This window comes from Dipodomys merriami, unplaced genomic scaffold (genome assembly GCF_024711535.1).
Source record: "Dipodomys merriami isolate MVZ:Mamm:240054 unplaced genomic scaffold, mDipMer1.0.p SCAF_81, whole genome shotgun sequence".
In the NCBI taxonomy this organism is placed as follows: Eukaryota; Metazoa; Chordata; class Mammalia; order Rodentia; family Heteromyidae; genus Dipodomys; species Dipodomys merriami.
In genome coordinates this window covers 4,460,664-4,481,633 of record NW_027206413.1, presented here as the reverse complement: position 1 = coordinate 4,481,633, position 20,970 = coordinate 4,460,664, and the positions used below count along the sequence as shown (strand labels likewise).

The 20,970-nt window shown below is 41.0% G+C and overlaps 1 long non-coding RNA gene across 1 annotated transcript; it reads right to left on the bottom strand.

The window, feature by feature from the left end:
* Positions 1 to 265: 265 nt before the first annotated feature.
* LOC138819682 (uncharacterized) lies at positions 266 to 20,484 on the bottom strand. Its single transcript, XR_011369572.1, has 3 exons — positions 20,382 to 20,484; positions 8,043 to 8,124; positions 266 to 2,370 (listed from the first exon to the last, which is right to left on the bottom strand). It is a non-coding gene; the product is annotated as an uncharacterized lncRNA (long non-coding RNA).
* Positions 20,485 to 20,970: the final 486 nt, after the last annotated feature.

The following is a 20,970-nucleotide window of genomic DNA, read 5'->3' as shown; positions in this document are numbered from 1 at the left end:
AAACAGGAGCATTCTCTTCTCTAAGTAACTGATGTGTTTGAGGGTTTTGGGGGAGGGGTATTTTTTGCTACTAAAATGAAATGCCAGAAATTGTGTACTTTAAAAAATATTTTAATTTAATTTTATTGTAAAGGTGCTGTACAGATGGGTTACAGTTAGTAAGTAAGGTAATGAGTGTATTTCTCATTGAACATCGTTATTCCCTCCCTCATTTTCTCCCACTTTCCTTGCACCCCACCCCAAATTGTAAAGTTCATTTCTAACAGAGTGTCTTGTGAGTTTGCTGTTGCATTGGTTTACCCTTTGTCTTTTGTCTCACGATTTTTTTTTATTCCCCTTCCCTTCCCCAAATCAGATAAATGTATATACAAGACACAGGGTACTAAAATAAAAAATAGTGACAACAGGGGGTAAACCAAAGGAAAAAAATGAAGGGAAAAAAATAATTTCACACAGTACATTAAAAAATTAAAAAACGACAAAAACCTCGTTTCCATATCTTTGAGTTCATTTTGATTAGCATCATTTTATATGGTCATATGTACATAGCTATTGAGCTATTGTGATCCTCTGCTAGAACTATCTTAGACATAGGCTGACTATTACAAATGGGGACAACCATCGAGCCTAGATTTCTTTGGGTTTGGCTTACTTCACTTAATATGATTTTCCCCCCAAGTCTTTCCATTTCCTTACAAATGGGGTGATATCATTCTTTCTGATGGAAGCATAGAATTCCATTGTGTGTGTGTACCACATTTTCCTGGTCCATTCATCTACTGAGGGGCATCTGTGTTGGTTCCATATTTTACCTATGGTAAATAATGCTGAAATGAACATGGTTGTGCTGGTAGCTTTAGTGTGGCCTTGTTTCTGATCATTTGGGTAAATGCCTAGGAGTGGGATTGCTGGATCACAGGGGAGCTCTCTATATATAGTCTTTTGAGGAAGCTCCATACTACTTTCTAGTGTGGCTGAACAAGTTTACACTCCCACCAACAGTGTAGTCGTGTTCCCTTTTGGCCATATCCTTGCCAGCATCTGTTATTATTTGTTTTCTCAATACTTGCCATTCTAACTGGGGTAAGGTGGAATCTCAACATAGTTTTGATTTACATTTCTTCTATGGCAAGAGATGTTGAATATTTCTTCATGTGCCTATTGGCTATTCTTATTTTCTCTCCAGAGGAGACTTAAAAAAATTCTTTAGTCCACTTATTAAAGGGGTAGTTGTTTCTTTGAGGTTTTGTTATTGGGGGTGGTTAATTTTTTGAGCTCTAGGTATATTTTTGATATGAAGCCTATGTATGTTGTATAGCTAGTGAAGATCTCCCAATCTGCGGGCTTTCTATTGATCTTGCTAGCTATGTCCTTTGCCCTGCAGAAGCTCTGCAGCTTCATGCAATCCCATTTGTCCAGCCTACCCAGGTTTTTGTTTGTTTGTTTTCCCAGTCCTGGGCTTGAACTCTGGGCCTGGGTGCTGTCCCTCAGCTCTTCAGCTCAAGGCTAGCGCTCTACCACTTGAGCCACAGCGCCACTTCCTGCTTTTTCTGCTTATGTGGTGCTGAAGAATAGAACCCAGGGCCTCATGCATGCAAGGCAAGCACTCTACCACTGAGCCAACTTCCCAGCCCGTTCTTTTCTTTTTTTTTTTTTTTCGAGATTTTACAGGTATTTTGCAGGTATAGCTGCTATATGACTGAAAGTCTTTGTTTGCTGGGAGGGGGGAAGGAAGGGAGGTAGGGAAGGGAATGCCTCTAGCATGCCTACCCTGGTAAAGTTGACCCTTCCTGGGAGAAGCTTCCTGGGCAGAGCAACTTTCCCCTGAGTGGAGCTGACTCTCACTGGTCAGATTCCTTTGCCTTGTTGAAAAATAGCACCTCAGTCATTGCTTCTATGGCCCAAGGTATCTGTTAGCTGCTCGGGCAGGCTCTGTCAATATCAAAGATGGTGTCCTCTGGTGTGGGGGGAGGGCTACCTTCCAGAAGCTGTTGTGTGAGGAGTGAGGTTGTCTTTTGTGGGGTATTCATGCTTTCCCTTGGGTTTTTGGACTGTCCGTGATTGGCATCGGTCTGTGGCCAGCAGGATGTGGCTCTCTGCACCTCGTCATCCATCTCGTGCTGACAGTGAGTGAGAAGCCATGTGCACTCTGTCTCTGGTACCTTTCAACGGTGGGGCTGCCATCCTGTGCTCAAATCAGTCTTCTTATGCATGCTGCCCGAATTTTCCCTTCTGGGCAAAACCTCTGTACTGTTACAGTTCTCTTGGTGTGTCTCTCTAGCCGCGGACTTTTCACTGGGTCGCTAAAACTGGTTTCTTGGAGACAGCTCAGTTAGAGCCCAGCTGCACCTCTGCCATCTTCCTCCGCCTCTGAGTTTATGGATTTGTAAAGAAAAAAGGTTTGTTTAGCTCATAGTTTTGGAGGGTGAACGTCCATCTATATAGTATCACCTCTGGTGAGCTGGCTTTTTATCAATATCACGTGGAAGATTACACTACAATCAAAGTAGCTTCGGAAGGAGAGATCAGAATGAGGCCAAGAAGCTACAGCAAAGGGGAAGTGTCAATGTTGTGATCTCATACAAGGCAGCACCTCTTAAAAGTTCTACCCCTTCTTACATTACCATGCTACCATGCTTCCAATGAATCCTTGAAAAATAAAACACACCTGCTGGGCACTGGTGGCTCAGGCCTGTAATCCTAGCTAGTCCGGAAGATGAGATCTGAAGATCTAGGTTTGAAGCCAGCTGGGGCCGGTTGTGAGACTCTTATACCCAACAAATCTACACAAAGTTGGATGATGAGCTGTGGCTCAAGGGGTAGAGTACTAGCCTTGAGCAAACAAACAAAAACTAAATCAAAACCCTCAGCACCAGTGCTCAGGCCTGAGTTCAAGCCCCAGGCTCAAAAAAAAAAAAAGGGAGGAAACAAAATACATCAAAACAATAGCAGCTGAGTTCATGTCTTTATTAGCATTTTGTCCCTTTAAAACTTAATAACATCTCATTTCTATATCCTATGATCTGTTTAGTAAAATGATCATTTTGATTTTTCTATGCAGATTAGTTTTGAAACATCAGTGTTTGCAAGAGAACATTCTGATAATTCATGGGTGCTAGCAGTGTTTTTGAATTTTGCTCATGAACAATAATCCTTTCCCAATTATAAAACTTGCTCTGTGCATAGCACAACCCAGAATATAAATTGTCTTCACTATTTATTTATGTATTTATTTGTTTTGCTGATATTGGGTCTTGAACTAAGGGCTTGAGTGCTGTCCCTTGGCTTTTTTGCTCATGGCTGGTACTCTACTACTTGAGCTACACCTCTACTTCCTGCTTTTTTGGTGGTTAACTGGAGAGAAAACTCCTATGAACTCTCCTGCCAAGGCTGACTTGAAACCATGATCCCCACCTCTCAGCCCCCTGAGTAGCTAGGATTACAGGGATGTGCCACAGGTGCCTGACTAGGTGTTTTCACTCTTAAGGTTTTTCCTCTAGCATTTGTTTCTGGCAAGCTGCTAGTTCTCTAATTGCTCCACATCAAGCCAGTCCCTCTCTTTTCTTACATACTTGAATGGCACTTAGTTATATTAAAAGCTGCGATGGTTAAAAAAAAATATTGGAAATTCTATGTGAAAAACATTCTATCAACATTCCCAGCTCAAGGTAGTTAAACAAAAGTGTTTACTGTTGGTATGCAGAGATAGCTCCAGGACCAAGTTATTACTAATGCATGAGAAAACATTGTCATTTTTTATTAGAGTTGATTCAGAGCTAAAACTCACTAAAGTAGAAATACTACTAGATGAGCTACAAGCAGAATTAGCTATTCTTTAGGATATTTTAGCCAACCAAAATCACAATTAACTTAGCAGTACGTTTATTGTCAAAAGGCCTCTCAGTAGGGAACTCTGAAGCTGAGTTGTTGACCTGGAAAAGGTTGGAGGGGTTGGAATGCTGCCTCGATGGTACTGGGCACGCTGAGAACCAGCCACGGAAAGGTTGGGGACAGCTCTGGAGAGCTTTAAGAGCCCGGAAGGCCGCCCCCTTCCTTAGAGTTGGAAGGGCTGAGGGCTGGACCTTGAAAGCTAGATAGAATAGAATACATGTCTGAATCATGCCTGGATTGCAATCTTCACTCCCCAAACAAGAAGGGAGCCAGCTATTCACAGAAATTCTGTTTTGTCTCCATGATTGTAATAATAGCACAGATGTCTTGTTTTCTGCATATCCCATGGTAACCTTCCTGGTACTAAATCTAATAAATAAGCTTGCTTATGGGAAATCGGGGTCCAGATGCCGGTGAGCACCAAAACCCCTGGTCTCTGCTGTCTCTATGTCTTTTCTCATTTCTTTGGCTCTGGAATCTCTTCGAGCTGTCCAAGGTGGTAGGCGGCAACACTTCTCAGTGGAACAGGGATTCCCAACTGCCAGTCTATGGTAAATTGATGGGAACTTTAGAGAGAGGTTGATAGCAGCTCTTCAGATAGTTGTGTACAACCTGCCACCAACTGTACTTCTTTGGATCCTGTAGTAATAGCAGATGTAAATGCTTGTGCACACAAACATTATCCACCCAGAATACCCTGTAGAAAAAATGGTTGGCATGCTCCACTACTAGCAAAGCATCATTTCCTCGCTGCCTTCCAACGCCACCACCTTCTGCATATTAATTTCCTTTCTGAGTTGGACACTGTCAGTTTCATGTCTTTAATTCTAGTTACTTGAGGATTATGGGTTCAAAGACAGCCCCGGCATAAAAGTCCATCATACTCTTTTTTTGGGGGGGGAGGGTCCGGTCGTGGGGCCTGAACTCTGGGCCTGGGCACTGTCCCTCAGCTCTTCAGCTCAAGGCTAGCACTCTACCACTTGAGCCACAGCTCCACTTCTGGCTTTTTTTCTTATGTGGTGCTGGGGAATTGAAGCCAGGGCCTCATGCATGCAAGGCAAGCGCTCTACCACTGAGCCACCTTCCCAGCCCTCCATCATACTCTTATCTCCACTGAACCACCAAAAAGCCAGAAGTCAAGCCATGACTCAAATGTCAGAGTGCCAGCCTTGAGCAAAAACTCTAAGGGACAGCGTTCAAGCCCCGAGTTCAAGCCCTAGTACCAGCACCAGAACAAGAACAAAAATGAAAACGAACCCAAACCCTTCTTGTTATTCTGAATCTCAAAGAAAATGTCTTCTAGGTAATAATAACTTGATTGGTCACCTCAATTGATAGAGCACTGACATTAGAATTTTGCTCATAGTTGCTATCATGGAAAATTCATCATTTTGATGGTAAGTTGTTGAGGCAGTTTGTGCCCTTGGGATGGTTTAAGAATGCTGTGCATACCCGAGGCTTTGCCTCTGCCTAATCACACAAGAATGTAGAGAATACATTTAGAGAATACATATTCTGAAAATAGTACAGGAATGTATCATAGCCTAAAACTGGACATGGAGAGGACACTCTTAACACTAGTTGCTCAAAGAGGAAGTGAGGGCTTCATTTGTATCTAGCCTCGATGAGTTCTGGACTGAGGTGGGGTAAGATTTCAGTACTTGTGAGGAACTTCTGGCTGGACTTTGATGAATCCATTTCTCAGGCCAAGTGTCTGTGGCTCATGCCTGTCTGTGTTCCTAGCTACCCAGGAGGCTGAGACCTGAGGATCAGTGTTCAAAGCCAGCCAAGGCAGAAAACTGTAAGATTCTTATCTCCAATTGACTTCTCCTTGTCCCACAGGGCAACAGTTGACAGGTGTGCACCACTGTACCCAGCTGTTGGGCGACAGGGCATCTTGTGAACTTGAACTGTGATTCTCTCCATCTCAGCCTCCCAAGCAGCTAGGATCGTAGGCATGACACACCAGCACTTGATTGTTCTTTCCTAGATTTTGAATGATTCTCCAGAAGGAAGGATTGGGTTTGTCTTTGTTCTTATGCTCCTGTGACTCAATAAAAAGTATGTGATATAGAGGAATCAAAAGCAACCAATCAGTGATTCATTAATAGTCACCAAGGTGACTAGGTGGAAAAAACGGATAGAATTTTCACCAAGTTAAAAAAAAATGTTAGTTCTTAAAAAATTCTAAAAGAAAGAAAAATTGGATTTCTGGCTTAATTACTGTATCCAATCTTCTGAGCTCTTGTTTAATGTGTTTAGACATACATAAATTTATTTAGGCTACTACAGTCCCTTTTAGTTAAAATAGAATTTTTTTGTCATCCTCACAACCTTCAAGCATTAATGAAACTGTTTAATTTATGCCTGAGGCTAAGTCACTTACCAGATGAAGTCACATCCAGAATTCAGATATGGGGCTTAAATCACTTCGGGACAACGAAATCTCTGCTCAGTGCCACCGAGGCAAGTTAATGAAGACTAGGTCTGAGTGGTGGGAGGTGGGGGCTCTAATCCTGATCGTGTGGCCAATTAACTTGTGATATCTCTGCTAATCAAGGCAGACCCCATGCTGGGGGTGGAGGGTCAGACTTACAATCCTAGCTAATCAGCAGGCAAGGACTGCTGTTCAAAGTCAGTCTGGGCAGAAAAGTTCATAAGACTCTTATCTCCAATTAATCACCAAAAGGCTAGAAGAAGAGCTGTGGCTCAAGTGGTAGAGCACCAATTTTTTGAGCAGAAAAGACTAAGGGACATCTCCCAGGCCCTGGGTGGCCCCCAAACATTACTAGTTCATCACTAGCATAAAGCAGGGTCAGGGTCTTTTGAACAGATTCTAAGATAGTATCACAATGGAAGCAAACACAAAACTTCACAGAAAATGTTGTGTTAGGATATTTTGCTGCTATTGTTGTTATATCGTTTTTCCTATTATGGTAGGATCTAAGAGCATTGGAACTAGATAACCCTGAATGCATCTCCATTAGATGATTCCTAAAGTTGGGTGCCAGTGGTGCACATCTCTCATCCTAGCTACTCAGGAGGCTGAAATCTGAAGATCGAGGTTCTAAGCTAGCCCAGGGAAGAAAGGCCATGAGACTCTTATCTCCAATTAACCAGCAAAAATTAGAAGTGGAGCTGTGGCCCAAGTGGTAGAGTGTAAGCCTTGAGCAAAAAAACTCAGGGACAGCACCCAAGCCCTGAGTTCAAGCTCCCAGACTGGAACCCCAAAATACATACATAAATAATCTCCACTCTAAGGTTCTGGAAGGGCTGGGAAGGTAGCTCAGTGGTAGAGTGCTTGCCTTGCATGCCTGAGGCCCTGGGTTCGATTCCTCAGCACCACAGAAGCAAAAAGAAAAAAGCCAGAAGTGGTGCTGTGGCTCAAGTGGTAGAGCGCTAGCCAAGAGCTGAGGGACAGTGCCCAGGCCCAGAGTTCAGGCCCCACAACTGGATGCAAAAAACAAAAACAAAAACAAAAAAAGGTTCTGGGAACCTCCTACTCAAATGCTGAAGCTCACGTGAAAAGAAGCAAAGCTGGCCATGAGCCACAATTTGTTCTAGTGATCACACCAAACACTGCCTTCAAAATAACGAGCTTCTGAAGAAGCTAAAACTGGTTTTATTCTTAGCCTTAGAGTGAGTAGCCTGCTTATAATACAAAGGTAACAGACTTGATGTTAAGAGTGCTCTATTCCCTGCAAATCTAATATCCACATCCAATGAATCTGCCACGGACAATTACAGTTGCAAAAATTAGAAATGATTATGGTAATTCTCCTTTAGAGGTTAACCAGATGGGATGTGGAATTTTTTCAAGGTTACCTGCTATATTTTATAAAGACAACCCCTTTTTTTGTCTCTGTAAAACACCAAATCCTTTAAAAAATTAAAGATAGAGCTATCATTTCTTTATCTCATTGAAAAAGATAGAGCAACACAATGTTCCGATTAGCATAAACAGACAACAGAGATTCTCTCTTCTGTTACAGTCACAGATCTCTGATAGACGGCATTATGTCTGGTACAAGTTATCAAGGAAGGACCAGAAGTTTTTTTGCGATATGACATAAACAAAGGCATAGAAAGCAGAAGGGAAAAGAAAACTGTAGCCACCCTAGAATATTGAAACCATGTAACATTTTACTAACCTTTTAAAATTCCCAAGATTCAGGCCTAAGTCTGGAGTAGTAGGTTGGTTTGCTGAGATAAAATTAGGTATTTCTAACAATCCTAAGGAATGGAAGAACAGAAACCAAATAGTCATTCTGAAATTTTGTCATAATAGAAACAAGTTATCAAGAGAAATAATTAGTAATTGAAATGGCGTGTATTGAAATCCTCCCACCCCCTACACATATCAAATAAACCTATCTTTACCCCCAAAGTAGACTAGGCTGGAGAATAGTTTGTGAGCAATAGTTTGTTATCTAGCTCTTATTTATATGAATAGGTTTGAGGAAAATCAAGATCTCCAGATGACAACCCATTAATCTATTAGTTAGTGTTTTTAAGATGCTGAACTCTTTCAATTTATAGCATTTGATGGGGAAACACTTTTTATGAGCCTTTCCGATTGCTACACATATTGTGACTGCTCTGTGGTCTGCACTGTCTCAAGGATATTTGTAAAGAGATGAGGAGCTCATGCCTAGAATCCTAGCTACTCAGTAGCCTGAGATCTAAGGGTCATGGTTCAAAACCAGCTTGGGAAGGCAAGTCTGTGAGACTCTCATCTCCAATTAACCAGCAAAAAGCCAGAAATGGAGGTGTGACTCAAGTGGTAGAGTCAAGAGGTAGAGTGCCAGCCTTGAGTAAAAAACTCAAGAGACAGTGCCTAGGCCCTGAGTTCAAGCAACAGTACTACCATATTCACACACACAGACACACACAGACACACACACACACGCATGCATGCATGCACACATAGATGTGGAAAAATAGAGAAAGTACTGTTGTTTAGTATGAAGGGCAGTCCTAGAAAATACAGTAAGGGCTTCTGTAACAATAGGTGGGCATGCTTTATACTCAGTGTAACAAACATAGTAACCTTTCCAGAGCAAAGGACAAGCATGGCTATTGCCCACTACCATATAGTCTGGCTCTGTGAGTGAGCTCGGGTTCTTTCCCTCTTACACAATACCAGTGTGTTACAGCTGTCTGTGTGTTGTTCTATGGACGTTAGTGAAGCTGGGAACCAGCCCCAAAATTCTGGCACGCTGGCTACTGCTATTGCCGCCCTCCATCTCTAGTCCAGGAGTCCTAACTCTCTGCCCAGCATCCCTGAAGCTATGGTAGCATAAGCTGTGAGTGAGCAAAAATCTCAGAATTTTCATAGTTCCTGACATTGGTAATGACTGACTTTGGTAATCACTGTGGAAATATCATAGGCTCTTCTCTGAAAGTTTGGTAAATAATGAAAAAGATCATGCTTTCTAGGGAGAGGTGAGAGAAAGGGTAAACAGGTCTGACTGCCAATCACAACAAGCCTTTGAAGTACCAGTACTTGCTGATACAAAAACTCCGTCTTGTCTGAGTTCTTAGTATTGATAGAGCTTAGATGACAAGGGAAATTCACATGCAGCTCATAAAAACTGTGTGTGTGTGTGTGTGTGTGTGTGTGTGTGTGTGTGTGTGTGTGATTGAATGCAGCTCATAAAAACTGTGTGTGTGTGTGTGTGTGTGTGTGTGTGTGTGTGTGTGTGTGTGTGTGTGTGTGTGTGTGTGTGTGTGTGTGTGTGTGTGTGTGTGTGTGTGTGTGTGTGTGTGTGTGTGTGTGTGTGTGTGTGTGTGTGTGTGTGTGTGTGTGTGATTGAATTCCTAGCCAGGCACTAGAAGCTCACGTCTGTAATCTTAGCCACTCACAAGGCTGAGATCTGAGGATCCTGGTTTGAAGTCAGCCCAGGCAGCAAAATGCTTCACTCAAAGTAAGCAGCTGTTTCTAAGGAGAACTTAATGTTCACGGCTATTTCCTCTCTACCTTCAGCTATTCATCAGTGTCCTTTCAGCAAGTATACATTAAAACGGAGTCAAAGCATGTATTCCCCAAACTATGAAAAATTGTTGGCAGGTTCTAAGTATGTCTGCTGAAAATAACACCAGAAAGTAATTCTGGATGCAAGGAAAGGTATTAATTTTCTTCTTCTAGCCTTTCAGTCAGCGAGGCTAGATTTTAATCCTTTTTCATCCTCTTTAAAACAATCTCCATGCAGAGAAACAGATGGTTTACCAGCCTGGCACACCTGTTTAACTGGTTACTCTTTGAGCTGAAAACACAAAGACTCCCAGAGATTTACTAAAAATACTGCACAATTATAACACACACTTCCCACTCTACAGAGTGGGAAGAACCGAGGTGTTTTCCAGTTCTTAAAAAATTTTATTTTTCTCATTAATAAAAAGGTATTTTAATTCAAATTAAGGCAGATCAACTATTTCTTGTCTTAATGGTAAAAGCAAAAAACATGCTCATTGTAATAATTTCAAACAATTAGAAAAATACGAAATATTTTTTAAAAACTACCCTACACCCACTATAAAGATTTTGCGTACCATACTTCCAGGCATCTTTCAACATAGAGATTAACAGAATTAAGGTAATGCTATCTACATTTTACTATAGTCTGCTCTTTTCAAATGTATGTCATGTTCTATATATGCTTCTCTGTCAGACCTCAATAATCATTTTTCATGCTGGCATAATAGTCAATGGTTTTACCATACTTGGTAAGTTAACACTGAATAACAACTGGGTTATTCTGATTTCTTACTTTGATATACGAATTCCATATACCTATAAAATTCTCAAGTATTTATTTTTATTATCTCTGAGATCAATTAATAGCACTATTGTATAACTAAATTAAAGCTTATGTTGTTTTTTGGAGGTTGTTGCCAAATTGTCTTGTAAAAGTTTTGTATCACTTTATATTCCTACCAATATTACAGGTGTTTATATTTTCTAACCAGCTTACTGATCCACCAACCCTGGGTATTTGATAGCTAAACACATCATCAAAATACTTATAGTTGAAAAATTATGAATCAGTTTTGTGTCTTTTCATATTTCTGTAAACACTGAGCATATTCTTACTTGCCCGGTGGCCATTTATATTATTTTCATCACTTACTTAAGAAACATTTTTGGTATTGGGATTTGAATTCAAGGACTCAAGTCTTTTGTTCAGCTTCCTTGCTCACTTGGTGCTCTACCACTTAAGCCAGTTCCACCCCAGCTTCTTGCTAAATATTTTGAGAAATTTAGTCTTGTAGACTTTTCTACCTGGGCTGGCTTTAAACTATGATTCTCCAGACATTAGTCTTCTGAGTAGCTAGGATAGCGGATGTGAAGCTGATACCTGGCTATGGGCTCATATTTTTATTAGATTTTTTTTCTAACTGCCTTGAAGGTACAAGAGAGTCATAATGTATTTCTTACACTTCAAGAATCTCTAAGAGTACCAGCAAATTACCCTGCTGATGGACAAAACATGCATGCAGCTAGGGGAAAAAAACGATCAAAACAGTTCGTGTTCTATTCTCAGAAGAGATTTCAGCAGAAACCTGGTGGCTCATGCAGAAAATTCTGTGAGACTCTCCAATTAACCAGCAAAAAGCTGGAAGTTGAGCTGTGGCTGAAGTGGTAGTGTCAGCCTTAAGTGAAATCAGTCAATCGAGAGGTTACAGCCTTGAGTTCAAGCCTCAGTATGAGCACACGTGTGCACATGCACACACACACACACACACACACACAATAGAAATACAGTATTTTATGTTTGATTCCTAAGAGAGATCACATTATTAAAAAATAAACAGGGATCACATTATTAGCAATCTATATGTTTAATAAAAGGGAAAGAAAAATAGTAAGAGAACCAATGACTTATACACTCTACTTTTGCCCACCTGCTGTCCATTAAACAAACAGATTTCATTTTCCATTTTTCTTAGAACCAGTTACAGTGACCTTAAACTTAATGTGGTAGGTGCTATGCTAACTTCTTGACTCCCCATACTTTGAAGTAGTTATTATTAAATACATTTTGTAGAGGAGAAAACTGAGGCTTAGGAAGGTAACTTCCCAAGGTCACAAAGCTAGTGAATAGGTCTGAGGCTGAGATTTTATTGTAGCTTCACTTTAGTTCCTATTCATTGTTTAAGAAAACAAATGCTGCTGGGCTAGGGGGTTGGTACTGGAGCTTGAATTCAGGGCCTCACACTCTCGCTTGTCTTTTTGTTCAAGGCTGACTTGTATCTCCAATTCTGGCTTTTTGCTGGTTAACTGGAGAAAAGAGTCTCACAGACTATTCTGCCCAGGCTGGCTTTGAACCTTGCTACTCAGATCTCAGCCTTCTGAGTAGCTAGGATTATCAGTAGGAGCTGTCTTTGACTGGCTGACTCTTCATAACAGGAGAATTCATAAAATGTGAGAACCTACCCTGACCAACAGATCAGATCAGCTGTACAGCAGAGGCAACTCCCCCAAATCTGAGCAGGTCTTAAGGCTGGCCTAGGGCCTCTGTTTCCACACAAGGCAGCTCCTTTTAGTCCAGTGTTTGCTGGAGAGAGGTGTGCACTGCTAGACAGGATGTTAGGTGATATAAATAACACTGAATCACATAGTGAAAGTGATTTAATTTCCTTGCAGCTCTTAGAAGGAAGTCCTTGGACAGACAGGCTGTGTTTTGTCAGTAATGCTTTTAACACCTGCTAATTCCTCTTTAGCCTCTCAATCTTTTAATTTTTTTCTTGTTGTAAACAGGCCTCGGGCTCAAGAGCCTTGGGCAAGCAGTATTCATTAGCCTTAACTAATTCTTTTCTTGTTGTTACATTTTTTTTTTCATGAATTTGTAAAGTTTTGTTTTATCTCTGTTTGGACTGAGTGATGCTGTTTTCCAATTGAAATAACAGTATGTTTTAAAGCTCAATATAAAGAATTTATGTTATAAAAACTGAATTGGTTCTAAAGGACAATATTAATGATAGCACAGGTGGTAGGCAGATTGGGTAATTTAAGGGGAATCTGAAATGTTAGAAATGTTGCTTAGCCAGGTGCTTAGCCAGGTGCTAGTGGTTCACACTTGTAATCCTAGCTACTCAGGAAGCTGAGATGTAGGGATTGTAGTTCAAAGCCAGCTTGGCAGGGGAGGTGGGAGGGGCAGTTTCAGGGAAGGCTGCAAGACATTTATCTCCAACCAAACACTATGGCTCAGGTGGTAGAGTGCTAGCCCTAAGTGAAAAAGCTAAGGAACAGAACCCAGGCCCCAAGTTCAGGACCCAGTACCAGAACAAAAACCAAAACTATTGCTCTATCTAGACATACTGATTTTACTGACAAGCCATCCACTCTTAAGGGAAAGGCACTTCTAGTTACTCCCCAAGCCGTCACACTCAATGCTCACCATCATTTGTTTTTAGGGATCATTTTCCCAGGTGAGCTGACTTCTTCAATGAACAGGGCAGAACTGCCTTTGACCTTAATTCTCCTGAAAGTTATCCCATCAAATATTTAAAATAAAACGCCAACCCATGGGGCAGGGGTTCACACTCTAGATCCTTCCACTTTTAGATCAGTGTCAATCCTAGTACTAATTGGGTTCTCAATAGTAATACAGCAGTTAACAAGAGTTTAGTGAACATACATATAAAGAAAGTTATACTTTCAACTCAGGAAATCCCATCTGATTCAGATTTTTTTCCCATTTTTATTCCTTCATCACATTTATTTTACTTGTGTTTCTTTCTTCCCTACAGGATTTACTTTAATCCAATTTCAGGACTCAGGTAGCACAATTAGAAGACTAGGATTCTGTGTGTGTTGGCTAGTTTATGATTTATCTGAAAGACCAAACTCTCAAGTTTGCTTAAATAAACTGTTCTTATACCTGCACAAAGGCTTTAGTAGATGGGGAAATGCTCATGGTAATTTTAATAAGGAAAGAAATTTATAAGACAGAATTTCTGGTAAAAGCACTAATTTTTTAAAGCATTATATACATATATGTTCATTCATATATAATTGGAAAACTATGCCATAATATTCTTTAGGTGGAGACTAAGGGTTTATTGATTTTTGTTCTTTTTTAAGAAATTATCATTATCAGTTCAACATGTCAGTTTGTGAGTACAATGAACCTTAATCAATGTCAGCCCTTCTAGGTGTTATTGTCTTTAGACTTTTTTTTTTAATACATTCTTAATTTTCTTCATGGAATTTGTACTTTAAATTTGAAAAACATACTTAAAAATACATCCTGCTCAGATATTTCCAAAATGTAGCTTCTATCACCAAGAATGGAGCCCATTTTAGTGGGGGATTTTTGAGAAGTTTCTATTCTTTTCTGCTGAGAAAAACAAAGCAGTGCGTCAGCCCTGCATCATTCCTTACTAAGGAAACCATCTGAGGTGTGGCCTAGGTCAGCATAACACATCTGGCTTGTTGTTTCCCTTAGTTAGTGTGGTGGTAAAGGGATTACAAAACAATAGCTTTTATCATGGGATTTGTGAAAACCTAATCATTAAATATAGAGGCTGATGCTAGGATGAAATTTCAGCCACCAGACACATCATCATATTCCTTTGTAGCCACTTACTTCTTCTGACACTGCTTTTCAGTGTGTGTGTGTGTGTGTTATGTTCTGGTACTGGGGCTGAAGCTCAGGACCTGGACATCATCACTTATCTTTTCACTCAAGGCTTGTGTTCTCCCACTCAGGATTCTACAGCTCTAGCTTTGGCTTTGGGGCGGTTCATTGGAGATAAAAGTCTAATGGATTTTTCTATCTGGGCTGGCTTTGAACCACGATCCTCTCCGCTCTGAGCCTCCTGAGTAGCTAACTTACAGGTATGAGCCACTGGTGCCTGGCTGTCAACCTTTTCAATCCCTGAAAGATCCAACAAGGCATCTAAGAGTCACCGATTTTCTGTAGGAAGAGAGACTGAGCCTCATTCAGGTACAAATCCAACCAAGGAAAGGGAATTCCAATGGAATAAAAACCACCAGAGACTTCTGAGACCTAACTACTCTCTACTTCTTGGTCTTTTGCTGAATATTTAGGTGACTATTTTCAGCCCACACCCTACATTTAAAAAAAAAAAAAGAAGCCTTATTTTTCTGCTTAGATGTTGTTGATCCTGCCAAGTCTTCATTCTCTCTCATCGTACATCACGTGGTCCTGTCTTCACCACCCATTCACTTGGGGGAATGGTGACCACCTCCTGTTCTAAGCTATGCCTGGTACTTAAAGGGTTTTCTCAACCCCTTGCCTTAATGGTTGGCTTAGGGACTGGGCCTCTGGAAGTCGCCATGGGCACTCTCCTGGCTACAGGTTTAGCTCAGAAATAAACAGAAAGGGAAGGGGGAGGCAGTGGGCTCCTAGAAGAGCCATGTTCTCCTCTAGCAGTCACTGCGTGCGGGCATGAAACCAGGCTTGCTCCTTCCCCACCCCACTGAGCAAGGTGACCCGAGAACCAAGCAACTCAGAGCGGAGGGCCCTTAGAGGCGTCTCCACAATAACCAGGGCCATACACTTCGCTATTCTCTAAATCGGTTGTGGTCACTTTTTCCTTTTTTTCCAGCTATCAGTCTGCTGCCACAGTATGTCTATAGTGAAGTATTCTTCAAAGTACAGGTTTACCATCCCATTACTCCATGCGTTTTGTGTGAACTCGATTTCATACAGATCGCAAAAAGTGAAATTGCATTAGTCTATAAGTATTGATTTAAGTTAATTCCATGTTAAATATTAATTCTAAAAGTTTCCATTAAATACGACATAACAATATGGATAGGTTATGAGAGATTTAAAGCTTTTAGCAATCCAAAATGTCAATGATCTTAAAGTAAATCTCAATAATAGGATTTATGCTTAAACTATATTTTACCTGAAGTGTCCTTGAGATCGAATCTTAAAATATCAATGCTGATAAGAAATGATTAAAATACCTTTATCTGTGAATAATTTATGGAGCACATATCATCAACCTGAAGAACTACAGAGTTCAGTAACTGTAGTACAACTAGAAAATAATCCTTGCATTTTATTAAAACTGAATCATTCAGTTCTTTAAATGTATTGCAATACTTAAAAATAGCACTAAAAGGGCTGGGAAGGTGGCTCAGTGGTAGAGCGCTTGCCTTGCATGCATGAGGCCCTGGGTTTGATTCCTCAGCACCACATGAGCAAAAAGAAAAAAGCCAGAAGTGGTGCTGTGGCTCAAGTGGTAGAGCGCTAGCCTTGAGCTGAAGAGCTGAGGGACAGCACCCAGGCCCAGAGTTCAGGCCCCACGACCAGACCCTCCTCCCCCCCAAAAAATAGCACTAAAACCATAAAAGTAGAAGCACAGAAATAAGAAAATATAGAGTTGAGTTCTTTTCTTAAGGTGTGAAATTATTCCTCTTCAATGGAATTGTTTTATAACTTGTGTGTCTAGTAGGGTAGGCAGGTGCTAAGAGACATGTAATCATGTTATTTTCTAGAGGACATGTGACTGTATTGAAAGCCCATGTTTTTATTTATTACTACTTTGGTACCAAAATAATTGTGGAACATTTTGATCGACAGCCTCCTGCCCTTCAGCCATGCTTATTTGCAGTTTCTACTTTCTCTCCATTAAACTCAGCAATATTTATTTTGCATACTTGGAACCATAGGCACTTCGGTGTCCATCTTCCATTATTTACTTATATTTAATTTGCTGGATTTATACATTCTTACATATTACAACAGCATGTGGCCACAGGGGAAATAAAGTAGTTAAACTGGCTGACTATTGATCATTTAGCATGAAATTGATTTGTTTTGTTGATACAAGAAAGTAAGAAAATACTTATACCAAAAGAGAAAGCTCTTAAATTTGTTGAAAAATGCATTAAATGACATGTTTTTTTTTAAAAGAAATTTAATTGTAAAGGTGATATACCAAGGGGTTACAGTTACGTAGGTAAGGAAATGAGTGCAGTTCTTGAACGTTGTTACCCTTTCTCTGGTTTTCTCCGCTTTCCTTCCTTTCTCACTCTGTTTCCCCCCAAGCTGTAAAGGTCATTTCCAATATAGGTTCTTGTGAGTATCACTGTTGCATTGGTTCACCCTTTGTCCTTTGTCTCACCATTTCTACGACTGCTGTTTTTTTCTATTTAATGGTTTATAGTTGAGATTCAGATTCAAAGTCAGGATCTGATAAGGTCTAAAGAAATAATATGAATGATCACTAGACTTTACTTCCAAAAAAATGTAAAATATTTTAATCTGATGAGACTTTGTTCTAGGGAGAAGAATTTGTGAACAGAAACATCATTGAGCGAAATTTTGACTGAAAAACATACATGGATATATTACCTATGAAAATAATCATAGTTAATTTCTTTAATGGTAGATTAAAAAGAGGAAAACTGTGTGAAACAATTTGTCGTATTAGGTTTTGGAGTATTCTTGATTTAAATGGATTTGAAGTTAATGTAACAACCAGCTATGAAATTCTACCTTTTCATATCAAATTGATAGCATTAGGGACCTATACTCATGAGAACCTGGTTGAGCAAGTAGAAAACTAATTGATCTAAGCAGAACACTTCAAAGGAAAAGGCAAACAAGAAACCTGACTACTCATGTAAAATGAGTGTCCCCTAAGCTCTAGTCTTAGAAGTGCTAAGCTGACTGTTTGGATAGGATGATAATTGGGACTGTTGAGATGCATTTATTAGAACTATTCAATACTTTTTTTTTTAAGTGAAAGTGATCTCAAGCCTTGGAAAATCTGCTCTGCTTTCATAAAACATAGATGCTTACTTTAAGAAAGAAAAAGTCACCAGTGACCACTACTTCAAATTGATATTTGATAAATTTGTTCAACTCCCTTGTGGAAGTTCAGAGGTAAATTTTTCAAGATTGACAGCTATCTGGGTTTTGGTCTTTGAAATTTGAAGAAACCCTTGGGAACCCCATGGAGCCTGAGTCTATATTGGTTTAGCTAAGAAATAGGAGACAGCCCTTGAAATTTCTGGTTTCTACAAAGAATTGAAGTGCAAAAAGTTTATCAAAAAGTAGAAGCTAGTATTCAAATACAGAAAAATGATACCATAACATTGTAGATTGAATATTCTAAGACACATTTACAATTTTGATAAATTTACTATACAATAGAGAATAGTACTCAAATATATATCATGTCAAGTTAGGTCTAGCGTCCATTTATAAGCTAAAATATATTAGTTTTTCATTTATTCAACAAATGTATTGAAAGATTATTGTAGGCCAGATGCTTTTCTAGACCTTGGGGATAAGAAATGAGAGTCCTATCTCATGGGACTTAATTTTAATAGATTGTGTTTTACTGGCAATTGTGCTAACAACATAATCTGTTAACTTCAATGAAGAGTTGGGCCTCATGGTATCTAAACAGTGCTAAAATTTCCAGCAGGGAAATAACAAGTAATAAAACATTGTTTCAAGTGTGCCTTGTTGAATAGAGGTCATTTTGGTGTGTTCATATTTCTTAACAGAAATAACAGAATCTGATTTGTTAATATTGCCTGCATGGAAGACTAACCTATGATACCCACATCGATTTTTGCTTTTGTGCTCATCCTGGGGCTTGTACTCAAGACCTGAGCGCTGTCTCTGAGCTTTTGTACGCCAGGCTAGCTCTCTACTTGAGTCACAGCTCCATTTTTCTTTTTGGTAGTTAATTGGAGATTAGAGCCTCTTAGACCTTCCTTCCCTGGGATGGCTTTGAACCATGTCCCTCAGATCTCAGCTGCCTGAGTAACTAGGATTACAGCTGTGAGGCACTGGTGCCTGGCAATACCAATATCTGAACATAATGTAATACTGCAGCAGAACACCTTATTAGAGGAGGCTGAAAAACAGATAACTTTTAGAGAATTTGTTTATCAACTACATCTCATTGTATCCAAGGGCACTAGTGTAAGTTTTGCAGGTCTAGCTCATTAGTTTGCCTCATTTATAGAATTTAACATTTATAGAATAAACTAACACTTATCCCATTCAACAATCATGAAGACCTCTCAGGAAGCAGCCAATCAAGTACATGTGGAAAAACTGTAATATCCAAGCAGACCTTCCTAAGAACTTCATTCACTATATTGATATGTGATGGAAATATATATTGAGGGCAATTACTTTAATTTCCTCCAATCCCATGGAGTAGTTAGGTGGAAGCAGGCTACTGCTTCCTTAGACATGATACTTTTCCCCATTAAGTGCTATTCAATTATTTTTTAATGTGAATCTGGCTCGAGAATATTGGTGATAGCTCGGTGCTGTGGCTCACATCTATAATCCTAGCTATTCAGAAGGCTATCTGAGGATTGTGGTTCAAAGGCTACCCAGGCAGGAAAGTACACAAGACTCTTATCTCCAATTAACCACCAAAAAAGCTGGAAGTGGTGCTGTGGTTCGTGGTAGAGTGCTAGCCTTGAGTGAAAAACCTAAAGGACAATGCCCAGGCCAAGTAGAAGCCTCAGTAACAGCATGTTCACATGCATACATACATGAATATAGGTGGTGAGATGGAGGTCAGTTTTTGTAGATGCTGGAAAACAGGGGAGAGGGATCCATATCCATGGACAGATTTTGTGTCGGGTGAAGGCTGAAGATGTAGTCCAAAACTATTTTCCTTAGACTTACATTTTATCTTTAGAAACAATGCAAAGGCTATCATACCAAATGTCCATATTTGTTTTGTGTAAAAACAATGTTTTAATTTCTTGCCATTGATACTGTTGCTCCTCAGTATGATGAAGTGTATTTCTCCTCTGTTTTCCTGGTTTAGCGCCATGTTGCTGGGGCATTTGTGTCTCCAGATTGAGAATGGGTAGCCTAAAGTTAACCCTTGGAATGCCTGAGCCCTGATGGTTATCAAATTGCTCAAGTTATCCAACTTCATTTTCTCAACTGCTAACAGGTAGTTAAAAATGCCAGTGTTTCTGGAAAGATCAATATGTATTAACTAGTTTATGCAATAATCTGAACTTGTGTTATATATAAACATGAAATGGTTTATTTTTTATCCACTTACTGCTTTCAAGCTACACAGCATTTCAAAACCAACCTGGGCAGGAAACTCTGCAATTAGCAAGCAAAAAGTTGGAAGTGGAGGTGTGGCTCAAATGGTGGAGCATAGGCCATAACCAAAAAAGCTGAGGTATGGTGCCCGGGTCCCGAGTTCAAGACTCACTACGGTCACATACAACCCATACACAAAGACTTTCAAGGGAAAAAAGTAATAAATACAACATTACAGTAGATAAAAGACACTCAAATGTAGTGTAATTCGGAACTTGTTTGGATGCTGATTTGAGCTGTAGCTAGGATGACAGGCGTGAGCCACTGGCGCCTGGCTTAAGAATCTACTTTTTCGGGGCACTGATCAAAAGGGATGAATGGGTGTGCTGTCAGACACCGCATCGCCGAAGTCCACTGGTCTCGGGTCTAACTGCGGACGACGCGAGGCTGACCCCGCCATCTTACCTAGTTCACTAGGTCTGACATCTTCCACCGGATGCGGCTTGGTAATGCGCCCTGGCGCTTCCAGAAGGGTGTGGCGTGGGCCAAAGGCCCTGGGAGCTTTTCAGACGTGATCCAGGCCCATCCCCAAGTCCTTCCTCCCTCCCCCTCCCCCGCCCTCCTCCTCCTCCCCCCCTCCCCCGCCAGGCCCCCCGCCCTCCTCCTCCTCCCCCGCCCTCCTCCTCCCCCCTCCCCCGCCCTCCTCCTCCCCCTCTCCCCCGCCCTCCTCCTCCCCCCTCCCCGCCCGGCCCCCGCCCTCCTCCTCCTCTTCCTCCCCCCCTCCCCCGCCCTCCTCCTCCTCCTCCCCCCCCCGCCCGGCCCCCGCCCTCCTCCTCCCCCCCGCCCGGCCCCCGCCTGCCCCCTCTTCGTCTGTAGGGCACGAAGAGGGGGAGAAAACCGGAGCGAGAACACGGAAGGAGGCCTGGGAGGCGTTATGTGCGATCTCCAGACGGCGTCTGGTTTAACAGGGCCGGAAGCCGGCGGGCGAGGTCAGGGGACCTCCGCAGGCCTTGACGTCAGCGCCCCCCTCACCGTCTCCCCCAAACCCAGACAG